Source organism: Phyllobates terribilis, unplaced genomic scaffold, assembly GCF_046119375.1.
Source record: "Phyllobates terribilis strain yellow unplaced genomic scaffold, ASM4611937v1 Scaffold_5__5_contigs__length_657084704, whole genome shotgun sequence".
NCBI classification, from domain to species: domain Eukaryota; kingdom Metazoa; phylum Chordata; class Amphibia; order Anura; family Dendrobatidae; genus Phyllobates; species Phyllobates terribilis.
Window position 1 is genome coordinate 572,933,131 of NW_027362765.1, and position 6,000 is coordinate 572,939,130.

Here is a 6,000-nt window from a genome sequence, read left to right on the forward strand (position 1 = left end):
GACAGGTCACGCGATCACTGATGTCGGCAGGTCCTTAAATCTACCGTGAGCTGCCGGCAAGCAGAGACAAGCACACCAGAGGCCATCAGAAGGTAAGTATATATTTATTTTTTATTTTTTAACATTGCCGGTTGCATGAATTTATATAGTGTGACCAAGTTGTCAAGCACTTTCCAAGTGATGCTAAAATCGCTTGGAAAGCGCTTGTCAATCCGCATGTGGAAATGCATGTGAAGAACGCTTCACTTCCGCTTGTCTCTGGCAGGAAAAATGCATGTACAATCCGCATGTGTTTTTTCTGCCAGGGAGATGCAGAAACGCTCAGGAAAAAATCCGAAGCATTTCCGCATCGTGGGCACATAGCCTAAGGGGAGTCTTTGTCCCTATCCCTACAATGGGTGCCTTCTTGGGGCAAGGGTGCAGCCATAGGCCAAAACCAATTCAGGTAAATTCTTCTCGGGCCTTTTGTCTAAGATCAAGTGCAGTGATCTATTTGTTGCTGCTTTGGTCTTGGCTGGGAGGTGCTCGGGGTACCCAGCTCCTTGGCCTGGGAGGATCGTTGCATGTAACAGTGTGACTTCACCCCCCTGCTGCTTTTGGGGAGTCGGCTTAGTCCCCGAGCAACGAGAGGCGATCACCCTTGCCACTGCACATAGCTTCAAGGGGTAACTGTCACCACACAGTGTGATAGTGACAACAGCTGAGGATACGGAGGAACTTTTGGAAGAAGATTGGAAGGATGGAGTTTTCAAGAAAGAAGAACTGTTTGCGCTTCTTTGTGAAGTCGGATGCAGAGGACTTTTTTTGCATGAAATAGAGACACTAGGAATGTTGGAGAAATATGGAGAAATTGGAAGAATGGACCTTTTGTGTATGCAAGAACGGAGGTACTTAAAGTGTTTTGATGTGACAGTAAAATCGGAAGATAAATGTGTTTTCTTTTTTTTAAAGGATGGAAAGGAGAAGAAAACCAAAGTGTTGGTGTTTATGCATCTTTTGTTGGAAAACCGAGAAGTCTGGTGATACAGATGGATGACCCGTTTGTGGACATTGGAGAAGTTATAGGATATTTAGAGTAGCAATTCATTATGGTTACGTTTCAGAAGGACTATATTAATAAAATAGGAATATGGAATGGTAAAAGAAGGTTTTTGGTTTGGTAAAAATGGTGAAGGTGTGAACATTGGAAGGTTTCTTTTTGATGGAAAGTCTGGATTTGGATATTTTGAAAAGAACTTTGGAGGGCAATGGAAAGAAGTGGATAAAGAGGTTATTGTTATGAAGGAAAAGAAAAAAGAAGTTAAGTGGAGTCCTGTGAAGGAGAAAGGAAAAATTGGGTTGGAATCTAGAAAGGTTCGGTCTGGTGTAAAGAAGGAAAAGAAAGGAAGTGAAAAGGTGATTTGTACGGTGGAGGAAGAAGTAGATTTGGTAATGTTAGAAAAGGAACTGTTGCATCGTAATTGGGAGGAAGGAAAAGAAAAAGGAAAGAAAGTAAAAGAAAAAGGAAAAGATTTTTTTTTGTGTTTGCGACTGAGTATGGTTGAATGAAGTTTATTAAATTATGTTGTCTTTGTATTTATGTTATTTATTTAATGAGTATGTTGCCTTTTTATGTATATGGTTTTCGAGGATGAATATCAGTCTCTTAAAGAACATATTTTTGTTAGCGAGTTGATTTCTGATGAAACCTTATCTTTTCTTATCAGTTTAATATCTAATACGTCCTCTATACGTCCACCTATTTTCACACATTCTCCTCTCCTCTCCCCCCTAATGTCCCATGCGCCTCAAGACCGGGAAGGGTGGGGGTAGACAGGGTAATTAATTATTGAACAAATGAGCAACGGTCCCCCCTGCTTCCCAGTGTGTAGGCTCCCTACTGACTGAAGCTGGCTGCTGCAGCACAGCTAGATAAAAGCCAGGAGCCCATTATGACACGTGCAATGTGTGTTCCATTCTTCCATTCTTGCATTATTCCATTGTCCCATTGTTAGGGGGCAATGGAACAATGGGACAATGAAATATTGTAAGAATGTAAGAATGGAACAGACATTGCACGTGTCATAATGGGCTCCTGGCTTTTATCTGGCAGTGCTGCAGCAGCAAGCTTCAGTCTGTAGGGAGCCTACTGACTGGGAAGCAGGGGGGACCACTGCTCGTTTGTTCATTAATTAGTTAGCCTCTCTACCCCCCCTGGTCTTGAGGCACTTGGGACATTGGGGGGGGGGGGATGTGTGAAAATTGGTGGACTTATGCAGATTAAAAACATGTGGGGTGCATCTGCAACAAGCAGTATAGTTGCTTTAAGGTGTCTATTGATGAACAACATGTCTTCCTAAGGGGAGTCTTTGTCCCTATCCCTGCAATGGGTGCCTTCTTGGGGCCAGTGTGCAGCCATAGGCCAAAACCAATTCAGGTATTAGCTTCTCAGCCTTTTTGCTAAGATCAAGTGCAGAGATCTAGCGGTTGCTGCCTTGGTCTTGGCCGGAGGTGTCCTGGGTACCCCTCCTCTCGGCCTTGGGGTATTGCTTTGCATTAATTTGTGGAGCTTCACCCCCTTGCAGCTATAGGGAGGCGGATTAGTCCCAGGACGAGAGGCTATTACCTTGCCACCACACATAGCTGTGGGGGTCAACTGTCACCACACATAGCTGTGGTGGCAACATTTGGAGGAACGAAAGAGGAAAAATGGAAGGAAACCCGAACGGATCATTGTGATGGAATTTTGGAGAAAGAAGAGTTGCTTACGTTTTTTTGTGAAGTGGGAAGCGGAAGAAAGTTGCTTGGAGGAAAAATGGATTGTGAAAATTCTGAGAAAACATGGAGTTCTGGAGATATTTACTGTATGAAGGAGATAAAGCAAGGTAAAGTTTATGATGTGACTCTGGTTTCTGAGGAAAAATGTATTTGTTTTTTCAAAGGCTGGAGTGAAGAGGATTCTGGGAAAATTGGAGTATGTGCATTGTTTATGGGGAAACCAAAGAGTGTCATTATTTATATGGACAATCCATTTGTGGAATTAGGGGAGATAATGTTTTTTTTTTTAAAATCTAAGTTTAAAATGGTAAAGTTTCAGAAATTATACAGGAACAAAGTGGGTATTTGGAATGGAAAAAGGTGTTTTTTGGTGTGGACAGCAGGAGAAGAAAATTTGCATAGTGGGAGGATTATGGTAAATGGAAGTGTTGGATTTTGTTACATGGAAAGCAGTAAGAGAACATTTGAAAGGAACGTTGAAGGACTAAAGGAAGATTTTGGTGATAAAAGAAAGAAGGAAGAAGATGTGATAATTATAGAGGAAAGTAAGCAGGGAAAAGAAGTGGAAAGCTTAAAGGTGAAATTGAAGAAAGTGGTAACGGTGAAAGAGAATTGAAGACCAATGAAAGTGTTGTCTGGTTGAAAGAAAGAAGTAAAAGGAAAAGAGGGAAAAGTGATGGAAAAGGTGATGACTTTGGATGATATGGAGGAAACTGCTGAGGTATGGCTGGATGTGTGGTTGAAAGAACCAATTGAAGAGGACTTTCTAGTTAGAAAGAAAGTGAAAGAAAAGGAATGAGTTTCTTTATCAATGATGGAGTATTGAAGTAAAACATGTTTAGGAAGCTTGAGTTATGATGTTATGGAAATTTAACGTATGGTTTCTAGAAAAATGCGTATTGAGTACCGAAATTATGTTGTATTTTGTTTTTTATATATAAGGTTTTGGTTTCAAAATGATGAATATCAGCTGCCTACAATACGTGTTATGTCATTGAGCGTTGATTTCTGATGAAACCTTATCTTTTCTTATCAGTTTAATATCTGATACGTCCCCTACACGTCACCTATTTTCACGCATTCTCCTGTCCTCTCCCCCGTAAACTTCCACGTGCCTCAAGACCGGGAAGGGTGGGGGGTAGAGAGGGTAACTAATTAATGAACAAAGGAGCAGCAGTCCCCCCTGCGTCCCAGTCTGTAGGCTCCCTACAGACTGATGCTGGCTGCTGCAGCGCAACTAGATAAAAGCCAGGAGCCCATTATGACACGTGCAATCTCTGTTCCATTCTTCCATTCTAGTATTATTCCATTGTCTCATTGTTAGGGGGCAATGGAACAATGGGACAATGGAATAATGCAAGAAATGAAGAATGGAAAACATTGCACATGTCATAATGGGCTCCTGGCTTTTATCTGGCAGTGCTGCAGCAGCCAGCTTCAGTCTGTGGGGAGCCTACAGACTGGGAAGCAGGGGGGACTGCTCCTCGTTTGTTCATTAACCCTAGCATGCGTGACGTCACAAATCTACACTGTTACGTAACAGGGGCCTTTCAGATCCCCATGCAAATCATATGGAGAAACACACATAAAAAACTTTTACAAGTTTATTTCAAAATGGCAAAATATGATATGAATAATGCACAACATTTTAATTATAATTTTTTGTAGAAAACACCAAAAAACATTTTTTTTCCAAATTTCAAACAAAGATATGAAAAACACACAAAGGTATATAAATCTAGTATAAACTAGCTGCACCTACATTTCTTTTCTAACTTTTTCTTTTCAATTTTATTGGTCTTCCAAACAATTTTCACATGTTATTTTTTCTGAAGAATGTTCTTTACAGACATTTTGCCCACAAGTGGTACAATATCGCTTAGTTTTCCTCTCTAAGTTTCTTGGACAAATGAAACAACGCTTTCATTTTCTTTCTCCTGGCCCTGGAATATCCTGAATCTGTACGCCACACTGTTTCATTGCTTGCTTAGTTTGCTTTGGCAAGCATTTCATATTGCTTCGCTCAATCATGTGAGGCATTACAAGTTCATGGCAAAGGTCCTTCAAGAATAGGTGTCTCCTGCACTTCCTCCTTGCATGGAATTCTGGATGAGTTTCTGTATAAATAATGAATGAATTCAGGGCTGCTACATCAAGCATATTTGAAAAAATTACTACAGGCCAAAGTCTTGTTTGCCTCTTGAATGAGTATTCTCCCACCATTTCATCCATTTTGTCTACATCTCCTTTAGTTTTATTGTAATACAGGATGATTTCTGGTTTCAATTTCCTGTCATTGCTGTCAATACTGCAATCAGAATGCAAGGTACTGAGTAATATAATGGATTTCTCCTTCTTCGTTTTCTAAGATACCAGTGTTGCTTTGTTGCTGAAACCAAAGACACTCTCATAAAGTGCTCGCTGTGGATTGTGTTTCATTGCTTGAGGAATTTCTCGTCGGTTTGGCTTCATAGTATCAACAAGCGTAACAGCTTTTTCAAGTAGAAAATTGCCCAGTGCAACATTGGTAAAATAACTATCCATAGTAATGTTTCTACCTGAATTGTATACTGGTACTGCAAGTGTTTTTCACAATCTCAGACCCTAGAACTTTCTGTACTGGTGCATCAACTTCTTTTACACAGTAGATAAGCCCATTTATGCCATAATAATTTGCAGAAATACACATCCAGAAGATTTTTAATCCATACTTGGCGGGTTTACAGGGCATGTATTGCATGAACATGCAACGTCCTCTGAAGGGTACAAGTTGCTCATCTACTGTAACATTAGTATTAGGATTGCAAAGTTTGGTGCAATTTTTGATAAATATGTTCCAGATACAATTGATAGGGGCTAATTTGCCTGTTTGGAACCTCGCTGCACGAGTTCACTTATTATCAAATCGAATGTTTCTTCTAATTTCCTCATATCTGTCCACTGCCATTGTCGCTTCATAGTGTGGATCAGAAAGTGGGTCCAGAAATAATTCTCTGATTGGAACATCGTACGATTTTTGACTCCCTGCCAGCACTAAAAGTCCAATATATGTACAGTACAGACCAAAAGTTTGGACACACCTTCTCATTTAAAGATTTTTCTGTATTTTCATGACTATAAAAATTGTACATTCACCCTGAAGGCATCAAAACTATGAATTAACACATGTGGAATTATATAGTTAACAAAAAAGTGTGAAACAACTGAAAATATGACTTATATTCGAAGTTCTTACAAGTAGCC